At 37.7% G+C, this 20,097-nt stretch overlaps 1 protein-coding gene across 1 annotated transcript in view; it reads left to right on the forward strand.

Annotated features, from left to right (window-relative positions):
• LOC150110261 (GMP reductase 1-like) overlaps window positions 1-20,097 on the forward strand; it is a 120,757-nt gene that overhangs the window by 72,240 nt on the left and 28,420 nt on the right. The window lies entirely within an intron of this gene.

Consider the following 20,097-nt stretch of genomic DNA (forward strand, 5'->3'; position numbering starts at 1 on the left):
ATTTTCTGTGTGGTATCTGTCAGATACCTTTGCAAATTGTAGGAGTATCATATGTAGCATTTCATGCATTTAATTCAACTCTCACATTATTATTGAAAATGAAAAAATTGATTATGTATACTTTTTCCTCTTCATCAGTTGAAGAGGAACAATGAGTACACAACCATTCCAAGCAACATCTTCCTAAGGTGCTGGTCAGGAAGATGATGAAACTTGAAATGATTGTGCGACAAGGTACTCACTCAGGTGGTTTAGATTTTTCACCTCACATGTGGTACTGATGTGCTATAGGTTCTTGTACCTGTCATGTGTGAGATAAATATAAAAAATTGTCAACTGATGAAGAGGAACCCTTTGAACTTCATTGCTTTCAGAATGCAGTACTACCTTATTTCTCACAAGAAAAATTTTACTTCACTTCGCCTTACCTTTGATAATATCTAGATCTCTAAACCAGATCAGATTTCTCTTCTTGAGCTGACTTACACTGCTAGTCTTTCCTTTCATAAACTCATCACATCCAGATCCTCTTCAGCTTTCAAAAAAATGGACATCCTTTTCTGCTCAAAACACTACTTCTCACCAGTACTACTACTAAAACTATATATTTCAAGTCTACCCAACCTTAGAATGCTGCTCCACATATTTGGGGTGGTGTACCAGAAATCCCTGAAAATGCTTAATTGCATTGACAGATTCCGGAAGAAAGGAATCTATTAGTCAGTCACTCTCTCATAGGCACTCTCTTTATGTTTTTTTTATAGGTATTTTCATGCCATCATTCTACTGAACTATGAATAACTTCTGGTCAGTATCTGCTTACTTTCTAGCTTCAAACCTTCTTCATCCTGTTAATTTCTTCTGTGTCTGTTCTTTAGGGATCTTTCATTAGCCAAAAATGGGATGTCCCGTAAAATACGGGATCATCCCGTTTTTGGCTAATGCGTCCCGTTGTGCCTATAATACTCTTTGGGACAGCTTTTTGTCCTGTATTTTAGAGTTCAAGACTGAAAAACAAAATCGATGAGTTACAATTTCTATAAAGATAAAGTCATAACCTTGTCAGCGGACAATACTAATACTAATTTCGGTGGATGTTTGAGAAAGGGAAGAAACAATGTGTACCATAAATTGAGAACTAGGTTTGGCCGTGGATTGATTGGAGTTGGTTGCTCAGCTTATATTTTAAACAATGCTGTGCAAACTGCAGCTGATACATTGCCTGTAGACATTGAGGCTGCTATAGCTAAAATATTTCAACACTTTTATATATTCTGCAAGAGTCCAGTCTCTAAAAGAATTTTGTGAATTTGTGGACAATGAGTATAAAACAGTTCTAGAACACTTGAAGACAAGGTAGCTGTCATTGCATCCAGCTATCAAAAGGTTGAATGAAATGTATGAAGGACTTAAAGCCTATTTCCTTTCAATAGATAAATGTCCGACAATGTTGAAAGGCTTTTTCCAGAACTCAGTGTCGAAGCTGTTTTCTACTTCTCTGGAGTTGCAATGTGAAATGTTCCATACTACTATCAGGAGCATAGAAGGCGAAACGATATCTTTTGTTGAAGCATAGTCAATTATACAGTCACTGGTTGGAAAAATTGAAATGAGAAGAGATGAAAATTTGACAACTACCACCGAAAAGAAGTTACTTCTTGAGTTGCAAGAGGAAGAATTGATTAGTGAAAAGACATTCCAATCTCGTAAAATTTACAACACGTGTCATATAAAAAAGAATGGTCACAGTATATGTTGAAATTGGACAGCATTATGTTGGGAAAATGTTCTTCAAACAGTGCAAACTTTTAATCGGAACGCTGCCATATCAAACATTGTTGAATCTGAGTTGTTTGATGAAGTAATGATAGTGAAAACAGCTCTGAAGTTCAAAGAAGATAGTGAAGGACATGTTGAAATCCAAACATTTAGATGAAGTCTGGGTGGATCTCTTAAAAAATGTTGAAGGAGAACTATCAAATTTAAAGAAAGTAGTGGAGTTCTTTATGTGTATCCCTGGAACAAATGCATGTGTTGAAAGATTATTTTCTCACATGAATGCACTGTGGACTGATGAGAAAAACAAATTGTCTGTAGAAACTGTTAAATCAATGCTTATTGTAAAATTATTCTTCAGTGAGGATTGTGTAGCTTTTCATGACATCATTCTTAAAAACAAACAATTGTTAAGTGAAATTCATTCTTCAGAAAAGTATTGCAACAGTGAGCGAGACTGATTGATTAATAAGAATATTGTCAGGTGAGAAGTGCATTACTATATTAACAATCTATTTTGTATCTATAATAATAAGTAAAAAGCCATTTGAAGGCAACTTAAAGTGGCTTAATGAAAACATGCAGCCTAACAATTTGATTTACTATTTGTTTACTTATACTTAGTAAGGTGTGTGCATAGTAAACCTTACCATGCCCACACTTGGAAAGTTAGAATCATTTTGTAAGACTGGCATATATGATGGAGGCGCATACTAAACTTTCACCCTCAGTCATAAGTGTCCCGTATTTTTTTTCAATGTATCTGGGATTCCTTCTGTTCTTTCAAACAGCCTCTCTGATGCTATCTTTCACAAAGTTCACAACTTCTAGCTGTTCAAGGAACTTTCATATCAACAGGTTTCTGCTTTTCCTTTAACCGCTTGCTTTGCATCTGATGGATTGGTTTTTAGTTTTAAAATCCTTCATGTGTGGTATTGAATATGAATAAAAAATTACTAAGGCAAGATTTCTTCACAAAGCCATAATTCCTCCCATTGACTATCATATTCCTTTCTCTTATTCTTCCTGAATTCTGACCTTAAGCAACTTTTCTAGTACCTTTCTTGAGATACCATCTCATCATCATCAAATTACTGATATGTACCCTCAGGGAGGGTATAGGGAGATACCATTTGGTTTATAATTTTTTGCTTTTAAGACTCATTTATGTAAATGAACTACTCTGCTCTCTTGTTACTGCCTTAAGAATCAGCTGTGATTTAAATATGCAATCTGGTGGAGGCACTCTAATTTACTCATACTTTTTCACAATACCAAGCATGTCCAGTTCATCGACTTCTTTTTATAAAAATTAAGTGGATATTAAATCCAGCATTATTTCAAAGCCAAATACAGGAACTATAAAAATTTGACCAGAGAGCTTACGGGAATACATTCACTGGCATTTACAAGTTGCCCTAGGCCAGACCTAATAGGTGACAACAACTGCTATCAAATGTCATATATTCACCTCCTATTGGTTCATTTTGATAAGGTTTCACTGGCCTGACAGCTGTTTTGAACTTATTGGTTCATCCTCAGAGACCAGGCAGAAACCTTAAAGAGAGCAAAAACTCTCTAGCACAACTTGAAATTGGAGAGGTGTATTTTCCGTAAGCGAACTCTCAGTCAGTGCTTGAAAGTATTTACTAAAATAAAGAGCCAAAAGGCTTCAGTTTAGCGATGCAAAATTTATAAAAATTAAGTGGATATTAAATCTAGTATTATTTCAAAGCCGAATACAGAAACCATAAAAGTTTCGTATGAAATTTGACCAGAGAGCTTACGGGAATACTTATGGTCATCTACTTCTATTCTCATGTTTCTGTCACATCAATTACTGCATCATCTCCACCAGGATGATACATCCTCTCAGAGTTGAAGGAAGTGTTTTAACTTGGTCAGTTAAAACAATAAGGATAAAGGATGGAGTGTTTTAACTTTATCCTTTACTTTGTTTGCACACGAGGTCATAAATGGGCTATTTGCATATAGAGGTTGTTGACCTCACATCATATTGCTTCAATGTCCCATAAGGCCCACCACACCACTGTATACACAAGTAACATAGTAATGAAGATATTTCATGCACAAGCTGTTTTTTGCTCACTCACACTTGATTAAATTATTAAAACAAGAATATAATTTCTTGTCGAGTATATTTACTTTCTAACCAAGTCAAAAACTTACTAACTCTGCCTCTGTCTCTCTTCCAGAGTATTTTATTAACACAATATACTATTTGTTAAAATATGAAGAAAAAAGAAACTATACATAAGTTATATATAATAAATATGGTCAGATGTTCCTCCAAAATCTTGCACAATCAACTGCTCTTTCTGTGCAGGATATAAGGTCCTCTTTTGTGCAAGGTGATCGAAGAAGGGGGGACAAGAGAGATGTTCTATGGACTGGTCTGTCCCACACTCACAATTATCTGGTCCAGTGAGGTAGCCCAATTTGATGAGGTTTTGTTTTCAGCATCCTGTCATTCATAGTCTGTTGAGGCTTTTCCAAGTATACCAGTCCAAGTGGGCACCATGTGGAAGATATTCAGCTGTTGAAATGCCACTATTATTCTCAGGGTATAGTGCAAGCCATTGTTTAAGTCTTGTCTTTGGTTTAGGTGGTTCAACAGCCATAGGGAGCTATGTCAGAATCTTGGTCTTTGTGGCACTGTAGTCTGGTCAAATAATGGGTGCTGTTCATCATTCATTTGTCTGTTTCTTTCATCATCTGAGAATGCAGATCTTCAAATTTAAGGGGTGCAATACCAGCCAAAGTATACAGGTCTCTTAGTGGTGTTTGTTTCAGGCATCCTGTAATTAAGCAGCAGCTTTCATTCAGTGCTAGGTCAAGTTTTTCATCATTGCAGGATCTGGACCATACTGGGCAGGCATATTCAGCAGAAGAATAGCAAAGGGCCAAGGCAAAAGATCTTAGTGTGCTAGAGTCTGCACTCTAATTGGAGGAGATAAACTTTCTTAGTATATTGTTTCTTGTTAACTTTTGCCTGTGTTTTTTCTATTTGTGTTTTATATGAAAGAGTGCAATTGAGAGTCACACCGAGGTAGATTGGGTTTCAGGAATGTTCTATATTAGAGCCTTCCCAAGAAATTTGTAGCTTCCTTGTTAAGGTCAGAGAAGCCACCACTTTAGCATGCCTCCAGATAGTTAGATAGTTGGCATCCTTAGGGTTCTGAGGCAAGTGTTGTACAGGTTTAATAACCACTCTGTCCTGGATCCGAAATGTTTAATTTGTTCATTACAGATATCATCAAGGCCAGCAGATTTTCTAGGTTTTAATAGGTGTATGGCAGCATTGAGTTCAGTGATGAGGAAATCTGAGTTAAAAATAATTTGTTTTTCACTTGGAGTTCTAAATATCTTATTTTTTGGGTGCTTTTGGGAATTTTCCATTCAGCAGCTGCTGGTGAGCATAAGGCTTAGTGAAATCCTTCCTAATTCTGTTGATAAAGTTCCATGCCTTTCTGCTACTATGGATCATATCAAGGACTTCTATTTCTTTTTTCCATGAGGAATGCCTTTCCTCTGCCATCTTCGAGCATAATTTTTCTCCTGCATGGATAGTCTCCTCTGAGAAGGAGTTGGTGTTGTAAAGTTGTAATTAGCATATTGGGCTTGTATGTCACTGGAAAGGCCTGGAATGTAGTTTGTGTGGTATCCTCGGCGGATGTGTTTGATGGAGATTTTCCTCAGTATTTTGATGAATTGGAGATACTCTTGAGGGTTTGAAGGGACTGGCTCTATAGAGTGGTCAAGATCTTCCATGAAACCCTTCCAATTAGCTTTTTCGAAATTAAATCGTCATCTGTAAGGGACTGTGTTAGGCATAATGGCTGGGTTGAATTGAAGCATTATAGGTCTATGTTGAATATGTGGAATGGGATTAAAAACCTTTTTAACACAAATGTAAGATATTTTGAGCTAACAAATATGAGGTAAGGGTTATATCTTCACTTCCATCTGCCAATGTTGAAAGATGCAGGGAGTTTTGGATTATGTATCAGGTTTCGAGAAAGGTATTCAACCCATTTTTCAACAAGTTCTCCATCTTCATTGGACTTTATGTAACCCCAGTTAATACTATGGCTGTTAAAGTTACTTAATACAAACATTAGTCATGTATGCATTATTATTGAGCAGGATGTGGTGCAAAGTTATTAGCTTCTGTATACAAGTTGCCCCAGTCCTGATTATATTTCAGGCACAAACTTTGTTTGCTTACACATGGATAAAGGATTAAACCAAATATATAATTTCTTGGTATGTTTAATTTATGTTATCTGTTATTTACAATAATCAAATTCTATGTTCAAATTCTTCAGTGGCATACTTCAATAGTGGGAGATGGTTATGATGGCTTCCTGAATATGCTGTTTCAACTCCACAGCGTTTCTCAGTTTGTTATGGTAAACTTTATGCTATTAAATAGCCTCATAGGTAAAATCTGAAGATGTTAAATCTGGAGATCGAGCAGGCCATTTTATAGATTTTGCCTTCTACCAATCCATCTTTCTGGAAGTGTAACGTTGTTTAGATTTGAAATGCTTGGTTTTAAAGATTTAAATTTTTGTACAGTTTTGACATATCAAAAACATCTTCACGTGTTATTTTAGTTTTTACTATTTACTTCTAATACCTTCAATTAAAAAAAATATTAATATATATGTGTGTATATATATGTATATATATATATATATATATATTTTTTTTTTTTTGTTTTGTTTTGTTTTGAGCTTTCTTTTTGGGACACCCTGTATATGGAAAATATAACTTCTGCATTGATGTAGTGCTCAGCATCTCCATGGGTCTAGTTCTCACTGTTGAGACCTTATTAAAGGATTTATCCACTAGTAATCTCATTTAAGATTTCTGGGAATGCAATTTATATCTGCACTATTAGATTTCTTTCAGCCACCACATGACTGTAATTTCTAGTAGCTAAGTTATTACATTAGTGGTTGGTATAGTGTTTGGTACAGTGGTTATTTATACTGTTTCTATACCATAGGAGTTTTTATTATTATTATTACATAAGAGCAGAATTTTAGTTTCTCTCTTTTCTTACTGCTTACGAAATGTTCTCCATCTCTGACACATCCTTTGAAAGTATCTGTAAGAATGCTATTTCACTCATTAAAGCAACCTTACTGAATATTCTCTTCATCTTTCTTTAATTCTTTTTGAACGATCTTTTTTTAACTCGCACTTTCTTCATCCTACTTCATTTAGCTTCACTTATTTCTATATGCCTCTCTTAATCCTTCTTTTAACCCATCTTACTGGCAATGATGTTTTTATACGTTAATCAAAATATAGATGTGAAGCATATAATAGCATTGAAATAACATGGATAAGAAGTAAAAACCATCAGTTATATCCAATAATGAGGTGCAATAATCCTTCACACTCAAGAGATCACTTAATGGATTAACTTGCATAGATTTATTTTTTTATTTATTTATTCGTGTGGGGTTCCCCCTGCTCCTCAACCATCCCTTAAGACTGGTTGAGCCCTCCTAATGAGAGATTAAGTATTTTATTGCCTATAGCCTGTGTGTGTTCACGGGGCCGGTTTGCCTGCTTGCGGGATGAAAAACCCCAGATAAACTGGGGAGAAAAGCCCTGCTGTCTACACCCAAAACTGGCTAACTTGGCTCTGGCTGAGGAAGATCCTTCAGCTCCTCACGCATCGACAGGAATCGAACCTAGGACACGCCTCCCCAAGGCATATGGTTGGGAAACACATAGCCACTAGGCTAACTGTGCAGATGCTTGCATAGATGCATCTTAGAGCTTTTTTTATGCTGAAAACAAGAAAATGTGTAGTTCCTTATAGTATATAGAACACTTCTAATTTTAAATAAAGATGTTAGATAAAACTTAATGTATATAAATATATTTTTGTCTTTCAAGTCCATTTGTTGTATAGTTATATTATGGTAGAACAAAATAGGAGAATTTTTCCGTACTGTTGTAATGTTTTTTCCTCCTCATTTGTTTTTTTTTTTTTTAAAAAAAAGACCATCAGGGTACATGAAATGGTTGTACTCATTTATTGCACATGAATGTTTTTGGGAAATAATGCTTAGTATATAATTAGTAAAATACATTTTACTAATTGAGAAATTGCCATTTTTTTCCCCTGAGGATCACCTTTTACAGTAACTACTTCTATGAAAATTACTTCTAGGTCTCAAAGCTGTATAACCGAGAGAAGACCTCCACATAGTTTGAAGTAATGCGGAGAACCAACCAGGGCTTCTGACCTAATGTCCAATACTCACCTTCTCATGGTGCATCCTGTTGAGTATCTACCTGGATTCTGAACAAAGGAGGATGGGCTGGGAATTTGGGATTTAGCTGAACAAATTGTATTCTTATTGGCTTAAACCACAGTATAAAATGATGATACAACATGACAAAATTTCATGCTGGCTGAGATGTTGCCTGGTTAACCAAGCACCCCCCCCCCTGTTGTTTTTGCAAGGGAACCAGGGCAAACAGTGGAAAGTCAGCTACTGGAACAAATCCTAAAACACACCCAAACTCAACATCACCAGAGTTCAAGATCGGTACTATCAACATAAGAAGCTTGAATGCAAAGAAATGGAACTAGCTGGCTAAGGAATTGGATAAGTGCCAGATCGACATAATAGGGGTGACTGAAACAAAGGCGACCGAAACTAGTGAGATCTTTTTGAGCAATAAGTACAAAATGTTATATTCAGGCAATAGGCAATGACAATCAAGGAAAAGAAGGAGTAGCCATAGTATTCAACACTAAACATGAGGCTAATCTTCTTGAATGGCAGGCAATTTCAAGTACAGTGATGTGGACAAATATCAGGATAGGGAACTAGATAGTGAGACTTATTTGTGCTTATGGTTCCACAGAAGATTCTACTAAGGTAGATGTGGAGGAATTTTTTAATGCTTTAGAGAAAGCAGCTGATACAATAAAAAATGAAAAGTTGGTCCTTGTTGGGGATCTAAATGATAAAGTAGGAAATGATTGTCAGACATAGAAAAATATATTGGAAAAATTTGGAGAAAAGAGCAAAGCTAATAATGATGGCAAATAGCTATTGGATTTCTGCTCAGGACATGGACTGGTTATTACTAACACAATGTTCCAACATAAAAATGTGCACAAATTCATATGGAGTGAAGAAGCAAGGAAAACGGAAAGTCTCATTGACTGTGTTATTGTTAATAGTCATGTTTTCTCCCTGGTGCAGAACACGAAAGTGTACAGAGGATTTGAAATTGGAAGTGATCATCATTTAGTCTTGAGCAGGACAAAATGAAATTTCATATTGAAAAGAAGAATATATAAGAAAGTTTTAAAGCGAATTAAAGTTGAGCAGCTCTCAGATGTGAACTGTAGATTAAAATACACAAACAGTATTGAAGAAAAATGAAAGAGTTTGAGAACAGGAACCAAACCTTGGAGATTCAGTGGCAAGCCCTGAAGAAAACATTGATTGATTCAGCGAGAGAGGCATGTGGTGAGGTTATCTTCAAGGATAGAAAAATCAGAACTCCATAGTGAACACAGTAAGTTAAAGAGGCAGTGAAGGAAAAGAAGAAAGCATATCAAAAGTTCCTGGCAAATAAGTCAGCTTGTGCTCTTAGAGAATACAGAGACACGTAAGAAAGCTAAACACTGTAAAACTAGCTAAACAAAAGTCATGGGAAGACTTTGGTAAGAATATCATCATCATTAAATTCCTCAAGGAGTATAAAGGATATAACAGTACTACATGAAAAATTTACATCATTACTAACTTCCTATCTACAATTTTCCTCCAAATCAGTCTGTTACCCGTCAAGACTCCAACATTATCAGATCTTATATTTTTATCTTCTAAGGCACTTTTTACTGTATCAATCCACCTATATCTTGGTTTTCTTCTGGATCCGTTTCCTGCCAGCCTGGCACAGAACACTTGTTTTGCTAATCTTTCCTCACCCATTCTGTTTAAGCGACCATACACCTGGGATTAACTCTACTAACGCATTCCTGGATGCTGACAATCTGAAGTTCTTTCCTAATATCCTCGTTTTTAATATGATGTTGCCATTGATGCCATGTGTTCATGCACCTAATCTTTCTCAGGACTCTCATATCTGTGGCCTCAAGTCTTTGGTCAAGTGTTTTACTTCTGACCCAGCTCTCAGATCCCATGGAAATAAGAGGCAAGGAATAAGAAAAGTCTCATTGACTATGTTATTGTTGATAGTGATGTTTTCACTCTGGTGCAGGACACCAGAGTTTACAGAGGATTTGAAATTGGAAGTGATCACTATTTAGTCTTGAGTAGGATAAAATTGAATTTCATATTGAAAAGAATAACATGTAAGAAAGTTTTAAAGCGAATAAAAGTTGAGCAGCTCTCAGATGTGAACTGTAGACTAAAATACACAAAGATTATTGAAGAATAAATGAAAGAGTTTGAGAACAGGAACCAAACTTGGAGATCCAGTGGCAAACCTTGAAGAAAACCCTGATTGATTCAACCAGAGAGCATGTGGTGAGGTTGTCTGCAAGGATTGAAAAATCGGAACTCCATGGTGGACACAGGAAGTCAAAGAGGCAGTGAAGGAAAAGAAGAAAGCATATCAAAAGTTTCTGGCAAATAAGTCATTTTTGGCTTTTAGAGAATACAGTGACAAATGTAAGAAAGCGAAACAATGTGTAAAAGTAGCTAAACAAAAGTCATGGGAGGACTTTGGCAAGAACATAGAAAATAAATATCAAGAAGGTGGTAAGATATTCTGGAGGTTGTTGAAGAAGCTTAGAAATGGAGGAAAGAGTGCTGTAAAAGGAGTTAGAGATGATAAAGGTGACATGAAAATGGGAGAAAAAGGTATCCTTGAGGTATGGAGTAATTACTTCGAAAAAATTGCTAAATGAAACAAGCAGTGATAGCACAGTGGTAAAAAACACTCAAAAGGCATACAGCCAGAAAAACATATCCATACTTGAAGTAGAAAAAGCCATCAAAGGATTGAAATGTGGAAAGGCAGTAGGAGCAGACGATATTCGACCAGAAATGCTGAAGTATGGTGGTATAAACGTCTTACAGTGGCTGCCCTGCATAGTTCAGAAGGCCTGGACAGAGGGACTAATTCCTGATGATTGGAGTAGAGCTCTAATAGTACCCATATATAAAAAGGGAAATAAAACTGAATCTGAGAATTACTATTTCCCTACTGAGTGTTACAGGCAAGATTTATGCCAGTATACTTGAGAAACGGTTGAGAAGAATTGTGGAAGAAAAGTTTGGTGAAGAACAAGTTGAATTCAAGCCAAATAGAGGCTGACAGCATCAGATCTTCACTTTATGACAATTAGTTGAGACAGCATGGGAATATAACAAAGATCTGTATTTAAGTTTTGTTGATCTGGAAAAGGCATATGACAAGGTGCCAAGAGAGAATTTATTCAATACACTACAGTTATATGGTGGCAATGGAATTGAAGAATTGAAGTAAGTACAGGAAGATGGTTTAATGTTAAATCTGGTGTGAGACAAGGATGTACATTATCCCTTCTGTTATTCATTATCTATATCGATCACATTATGAACGAAAGTGGTATTAAACATGATATGTTTAATACCATTGGAGATGTTAATGTCAGCTCTTTGCTTTATGCAGATGATGTTATGCTTCAAAATAAATCTGCTACAAGTCTGCAAGATTCTCTGACTAAATTGAATAGCTGTTGTAATAGATATGGTATGAAGGTCAGCAATAAAAAGACAAAGACAATGAAAATAGGCAGAATCATTGAAAATGTCAACTGTGTTGTGAATGGAGAACCTGTGGAACAAGTAAAACATTTCAGCTACTTAGGCACGATTTTTACTGAAGATGGTAAATTAAATATAGAAATAGACAACAGAATCAACAAGACTGGTGTAGTAGGAAGTCAGTTGAATAAATTCATATGAAATAAGAGAGAAATTAGTCAGAACACTAAATTAGCTGAATACAAGACAGTGTTGAGACATGTTTTAACTTATTTATCTGAGAGCTGGGTCAGAAGTAAACCACTTGAGCAAAACTAGGGACCACAGATATGAGAGTTCTGAGAAAGATTAGAGGCCTGAACAGATTGCATCAATAGCAATATCATGTTAAAAACGAAGATATTAGGAAAGAACTTGACATTGTCAACATCCAGGAATGCGTTAGCTGAGCTAATCTCAGGTAGTATGGTGACTTAAACAGAATGGGCGAGGAAAGATTAGTAAAACAAGTGTTCTTTGCCAGGTTGGCAGGAAAAGACCCAGAGGAAGACCAAGATATAGGTGGATTGATACAGTAAAAAGTGCCTTAGAAGATAGAAATACAGGGTGTTCGGGATAAATTTGACATATTTATAATTAATTATATTTTTCCGTAAGTTACATGTATTAACACACACTTCTCTTCATTTAAAAGTTTGGACCCTTCTTCATTCATATACAAGATGTCAGAAAGGATGGATAGCTGGAACCCACCTGAATCATGGAAGAGAATAACTTGTATCATGATGATTCGTGCCCGCCATCAAAATAAGGATATTACGACTGCTGCCCAATGCTCCCTGAATACAGTAAAAACAATCAGGCATGAACTAGAGACTTGCAATGGTGACTACGAGGATGTAGCAAGAAGAAAGATCCCTAGCAGACGATCTGATTGCGTTCGTACAGCAGAATTCCTCGCAAATCTGCAGGAACAGGTGTTGAAGAACCCTGGCATTGGAATTCGGGCTTTGTTCGTGGAGTTGCTAACTGTAGTCAAGCCCTGGATAACAAGGGTAGCCAATGGTAGGCCGTATGTATGGCAGCAGGATTCGGCCCCTTGCCACACCTCTGGGAAAAGTCAAAAATGGTTGTCTGAAAATTTCTACGACTTCACCAGTCCAAATGTTTGGCCTCCAAACTCCCCAGACCTTAACCCCATGGATTATTTTGTATGGGGCGCAGTTGAAAAAGACACCAATCGCACTTCCAGTAATACAAAAGCCCAGTTAATGGATAAAATTAAAACAGTTTTTGCGGCCCTTCCCAGGGAGACTGTAGCATCAGCTTGTTCGAGGTTCCGAAGCAGAATTGAAGCTGTGATCGATGCTAATGGTGGTTATTTTGAGTAAATCTTGTTGATAGTATTGTAATTAACTCTGCCTGTAATGTTTTTTTGTCAATTCATTAAATTTAATAGATACAAAGAAGATTTTCTTTTTCCTTACGAAACTGTCAAATTTATCCCGAACACCCTGTATATAACATCTGATAGTGTTGGAGTCTTGACAAGTAGCAGACTGATTTGGAGGAAAATTGTAGATAGAAAGTTAGTAACGATGTAAATTTTTCATGTAGTACTATCATATCCTGTACACCCCTTGAGAGTGCATGTCAGGAATTTGATGATGATGTTTCCTGAAGATCTGGATGATATTGGGAAAGAAAAAATTAAGATTTTGGGTAAACATTTCAGGAGATATTTTGATGATAATGAAGAAATAGTTTCAACTTTTGTGAAAGAGTGGTATGAGTTCTTAATTTTAACAGGAGCATTAAATATACAAGATCTTTTTGAAAGAATAATGAATAATCAGGTTTTGCACTTTTCACAAAACTGCTTGACATTATAGCCTTTATATCAGAGAGTATATCATTGTGCTGAAGAAGGTTTTAGCCAATTGGATCTAATAAAAGGGAAGTTGAGATCGTCAATGAATTCCTCCACCCTTCATGACTTATTGATGATAAATATGAATTACCCCGCTCTGCAAGATTTTGTTCCAGATAAGTCAGTTAAGTGGTATTTTGCAACAAAGAAAAGACACACACACACTGGAGTCCATGTGAAGCCATTATGTAAATGAGCTATGTTGTGGCATACATTATTATTATTATTATTTCAGGCGACTCTCGGGAGTCCTTAGACTCATCGAGGGATGCCCTAAACATCATGTCCACACAACTATATGACATTCTCACAGTATCTATCATACTTTGCTTTGAACTCGCTCACCGTCATAGCCCCCACAACAGACTCTGCAGCTTATTCCACTCATTTACCACTCTAAAAGTAAAGAACCCAGCTCTAACACCTCTGCTAACCACACTCTTGCCCAGCTTCCACAGGTGTCCCCTAGTTCTCCCACCACCAGTCCTGATCTCAAAAATATCCTCTTAATTAATCCTATAGAATCCCTTTAGCAATTTGAATGTCTCAATCATATCCCCCCTTTTCCGCCTATCAACTAGTTTCTGCAACCCACAAATCTTCAACCTGTTCTCATATGGTTCATTCCATAGACCTGCTATCATCTTAGTCACTTGCCTCTGGATCCTCTCCACCTTCTCCCCATCAAGAAGGAACCTAGGTGACCAAATCTGGGCACAGTAGTCGAGATGAGGTCTTGTCAAGGCTCGGTACAGAGGTACAATAATTTGCTTGTCTCTGCTCGTCAAGGTATTTTTCAACAACCAAGTGAGCTGATTTAGCTACTTTTGCAATGTGCCCCTTAAACTTCATCTCCCTATCCACCAACACTCCCAAGTCCCTGGCTTCATCAATCTCCTGGAGTACAGTTCCACCAATGTGGTATACTGCTGATAATCTTTTCACCCCAAAATGTGTAACCTTATATTTTGTCACATTAAATTGACATCCATTCTCCTTAGCCCAGAACTCCAATCTATCCAAGTCATCCTGCAAGATTTTGACATCTTCTGCATTCACTATTACCCTACCCAGCTTTGCATCATCAGCGAACAAATGAACTGTTCCACTTAGATCCTTCCCTATGTCGTTTATGAATAAATTAAACAGCAGTGGTCCAAGAACAGAACCCTGCAGCACACAACTAGTCACAGGCCATCTTTTGGACTCTACTCCTGAATAAACTACTCTTTGATATCTCTCTATCAACCACCCACCTATCCATCTCACCAACCCCATATCCATTCCCATATGTTGTAGTTTACAGATTAGAATTCCATGTAGTATCCTGTCAAACGCCTTTGCCAAGTCCAGCAGTATCACTGTAAACCCATTTCCCTTATCCAGTTCAGCCGTCACCTTGTTATAAAACTTGAGCAAGTTACTGAGGCATGATCTACCCTTCACAAAGCCATGCTGTCCCCTGTACAGTATCTCATTTTCATCAATCCATTCCTGTATTTTTCCCCTTACTACTTTCTCCAAGACCTTGACAGCAACTCCTGATATGCTGATCGGTCGGTAATTTGCAAACGTAGTCTTGGATCATCCTTTATGCAGTGAAACTATTTTCCCCTCTTTCCACACCTTCGGGACTAAACCAGACCCAAGACTCAGATTAAACAACATGGTCAAGGGCACTGATAATTCCTTATCCACTTCACGCAAGACCCGTACCAGTATACCATCCAGTCCCACAGATGTATTCACATTAAGGTTCTGTAATAGACTATTCACCTTCACTTCATTCATCACAATTCCCATATAAACTAATGGTTTCTTCATTTTTTCAATGTCACCACCTGGATGATATACTTTTGTAAAGTGTGCGCTCAGTAACTCCACTATATTGACTGATTCAGTGACCTCCGTACCATTGTCATTCCTTAAAATCATTTTGCCGTGTACAATTTTTTTTTTGCTTGCATAGCTAGTTTCCTTTCATAATCAGCTTTTGGTTTTTTTACCACACTAGTTACCCTACTGGCCTGCACTTTATACCATTCATGTGCCTGCAGGTCACCTCTTTCTTTAAATTCGATCCACAGTTGTTTCTTTTTTTGCAGCTCAAGCTTAATGGTGTTATTCATCCATTTAACCCCTACTTGTTTTACTATTTGGACCCTAGGTATACAATCAGCCATAACCTCCTGTAAATGATCCTTGACCACTTCCCATGCTCTATCGACATCCAGCCCTTGCAGTTGTACATGCCATGGCACTGATCCAAGCAATCTCCTAAGCTTGTCATACTTGCCAGCACGGTAATTCCACATATACCGTGTCTTAATCGAAAATTCCACACCTTTAGCCACCTCCCAGGTCAAGACCTTATGATCACTCTCACCAATAGGTGGCAACATGGTCATATTCATTACAGTCAAATTCTGAGATGCTATTACCAGGTTAAGCACTCTCACACCCCTAGTATTTTCAATTACATGCTGTCTCAGATAATTATCCCTTAATAATTGAATAAAATCCATTTCCTTCCTCACGTGTCCTCTCCTCCTTCCAATCAATGTTACCATAGTTGAAATCCCCCATAATAATTACCCTCCTTCCACTCATTTCATCAGTTTGTTTATGCATACTATCTCCACCATCTATTCCATCACATGGTCTATAGCAGCACCCAACTGTATATTTTATTCTGCCAGTCTCAATCTCACACCAAATAGCCTCAAATGAGCTCCTTTCACTATCCTGCGATACAACTTCAATTCTCCTTGGCTGCAGTTCATCAGCTATCATCAATAACACCCCTCTCCCCATTTTATTCTCTCTGTCACTCCTAAACACACTATAACCTACACATTCTATCCCATAACTGGTAATTAATTTACGGAATTAACAATACATACGAAGTATATTAATTAAAGATAACTTTAATGAATCACTTCTATATTTCGGCAATGTCACATTGCCATCTTCAGGAACATAAAGATATGGTATGTGCACTAAGGAACTAACAAAGCAAAAGAGGAAGAAAATAAGAAACTAATTTTGTTCCTAAAGTCCTAATGATGCCCTCTTGCGGGCTAATTTGGTAGTCTTGGCAGTTGGGCTGAAGTTCTCATAATGAAAGTCTCCAAAATTTGGGGCAGTTTCATGCACCCAAATTTGTTGAGGTTAGGAACGTTTTTTAGAGCTGCTGAAGATGCTTTGAATAATCTTTCGTATTTAAACTTGCTGCGATGGATTATTTTTGTTTTCTTCCAACGAATTTTATGGTGGGTATCTAAGGCATGGTCTGCCAACCCAGAGCGGCTGTACTGGTGAAACCGGATGTAGTCTTGGTGTTCTGAAATCCTGATATTTGTTGTTCTGCCTGTTTGGCCAAAGTAGGACAATTTGCAGCTGCAAGGGACCTGGTATACACCAGGTAGGTCTAGGGGAAGTGGTTGTTCTTTGGTAGAGCGGATAAGGGATGCCAACTTTTTATATGGTCTGTAACAGGAAGTAAGGTCATATTTTTTGAGGATATTAGTTATTTTTTCAGAGGTGCCCTGGATGTAGGGGATAGTGATAGACTTGGTGTAGTCTTTATTGTGGAGGGGGGGAGGGGGGTTGTGGTTTATAGGTTTTAGTATTTTTTGGATTTTTTTGGGGTTATAGCCATTGGCTAAGAAAGTGTTGAGGATGTGGTTTAGTTCAATAGTCAGGGCCTTGTCATCTGAGCAGATTAATTTTGCCCTGTTATATAGTGTTTTTATCACCCCATATTGTTGTGAGGGGGGGGGGGAATTGCTGGTGAATGTATCTGCCAGTGTGGGTGGGTTTTCTGTAAACAGAGAAAACCAAAGATCCATCAAGCTGGCGGGTGATTAAAGTGTCTAGGAAGGGGAGGGTGTTGTTTTCCTCTTTTTCTAAGGTGAACTGGATTCTGGGATGTTGGTTGTTTAAGTGTGTTAGGAAGGAGTGGAGTGTGTCTGAGCCATGTCGCCAAATAGCAAACACATCATCCACATAACGAAGCCAAATAGTAGGTTTTTGTGGGGCGGAGTTTAAGGCTTTCTCTTCAAATGTCTCCATAAAGAAATTGGCCAAGGGTGGGGAAAGCAGTGAACCCATGGCTGTCCCCTCTATCTGTTTGTAGAACTTTCCTTGCCAAACGAAATAGCCTGAGTTCATTGTGAACTGAAATAGGGCTGAGATATCGGGAGGAATCTTGGCTTGGATGAGCTCAAGGGTTTCTTTGAGTGGGACATTAGTGAATAGGGAGGAGACGTCAAAACTGACCATTATGTCAGTGTTTTGGAGTGTGAGGTTTTCTATACTGGCTTTAAAGTGGGCTGAGTTTTTTATGTGTGATGGTGTGTTGCCAGTGTAGTGTGTGAGCATTTTGGCTAAATGTTTCGCTAATTTATATGTGGGGGAATCAGTGCCATCAAGATAGAGGGGACAGCCATGGGTTCACCGCTTTCCCCACCCTTGGCCAATTTCTTTATGGAGACATTTGAAGAGAAAGCTTTAAACTCTGCCCCACAAAAACCTACTATTTGGCTTCGTTATGTGGATGATGTGTTTGCTATTTGGCCACATGGCTCAGACACACTCCACTCCTTCTTAACACACTTGAACAACCAACATCCCAGAATCCAGTTCACCTTAGAAAAAGAGGAAAACAACACCCTCCCCTTCCTAGACACTTTAATCACCCGCCAGCTTGATGGATCTTTGGTTTTCTCTGTTTACAGAAAACCCACCCACACTGGCAGATACATTCACCAGCAATCCCCCCCCCCCTCACAACAATATGGGGTGATAAAAACACTATATAACAGGGCAAAATTAATCTGCTCAGATGACAAGGCCCTGACTATTGAACTAAACCACATCCTCAACACTTTCTTAGCCAATGGCTATAACCCCCAAAAAATCCAAAAAAATACTAAAACCTATAAACCACAACCCCCCTCCACAATAAAGACTACACCAAGTCTATCACTATCCCCTACATCCAGGGCACCTCTGAAAAAATAACTAATATCCTCAAAAAATATGACCTTACTTCCTGTTACAGACCATATAAAAAGTTGGTATCCCTTATCCGCTCTACCAAAGACCAACCACTTCCCCTAGACCTACCTGGTGTATACCAGGTCCCTTGCAGCTGCAAATTGTCCTACTTTGGCCAAACAGGCAGAACAACAAATATCAGGATTTCAGAACACCAAGACTACATCCTGTTTCACCAGTACAGCCGCTCTGGGTTGGCAGACCATGCCTTAGATACCCACAATAAAATTCGTTTGAAGAAAACAAAAATAATCCATCGCAGCAAGTTTAAATACGAAAGATTATTCAAAGAATCTTCAGCAGCTCTAAAAAACTTTCCTAACCTCAACAAATTTGGGTGCATGAAACTGCCCCAAATTTGGGAGACTTTCATTTTGAGAACTTCAGCCCAACTGCCAAGACTACCAAATTAGCCCCCCAGAGGGCACCATTAGGACTTTAGGAACAATATTAGTTTCTTGCTTTCTTCCTCATTTGCTTTTGTTAGTGCCTGCGTGCACATACCATATCTTTATGTTCCTGAAGATGGCAATGTGACATTGCCGAAATATAGAAGTGATTCATTAAAGTTATCTTTAATTAGTATACTTCATATGCGTTGTTAATTCCGTAAATGAATTACCAGTTATGTCTAACCAACGTATAAGTCTTACTACTAGAAACATTCTATCCCACTAACCATCTTCCGTCATCTTCCGTCAGCCATGTTTCACTAATGCCAATGACCTGTGGCCAGGAAGAACCAATCAAGGCCAAAAATTCTTCCTTGTTGTTCCTAATACTCCTGGCATTAGTATACATGAAATGCAGTGATCCCTTTGTCCCACCCCTATCTTGATGCGTTATTCTAAATGTCCCATTCCCATTTTATGTCCTTAGTGCTGGCTCGGGTACATTATATACATTCTTACACTCAACTGTCTCACTGATGTCTGCATATCCACTCCCCCTCCTTGGTAGTTCTAGTTTCCCTGGTTTTGCACATCCGTTTTCACTTCATTCAGCAACACTTTTTCCAGTCTCCGCACACCAAGTCCATTCAAATGCAGGCCATCCATCTTGTATAAGTCCTTTCGCCCATCAATCTCATTCCACACGTCCATGAATTCCACTCCACACCACACCGTCTGCATAACCTGTGCATAATGTCATTTGCAATTATGGTCCTCCTTCTAAACTCCTCTCTGTCATACCATGGCAACAGACTCACCATTCTAACTCTGTCACTCTTTTCTTTCGCTACCTTTAACAATACTTTCAAGTCCTCTCTCATAAAAAATTTATCACCTTTCAATTCATTCGTACCCGCCACAATTATTAATTCTTTCACCCTCTGTTTTTGGACTCTAACCTCTCTGTCGTAAGTCAATTCTGACGTAAGTCGAAGACTTGTTAATTCTTGATTTGTTTGATTTATGTTATAATATTTTCATAAATTATGTTTCTATATAACTTAAAACAGTGCAAAATGTATAAACACATAAATATTTATAAATTATTTATTAGCATATATAAATACAAAATTAAGGAAGAAAAATTTAAGAA

This window comes from Typopeltis vanoorti, chromosome 1 (genome assembly GCF_054136105.1).
Source record: "Typopeltis vanoorti isolate ZY-2024b chromosome 1, IOZ_Tvanoo_1.0, whole genome shotgun sequence".
Classification (NCBI taxonomy): Eukaryota; Metazoa; Arthropoda; class Arachnida; order Uropygi; family Thelyphonidae; genus Typopeltis; species Typopeltis vanoorti.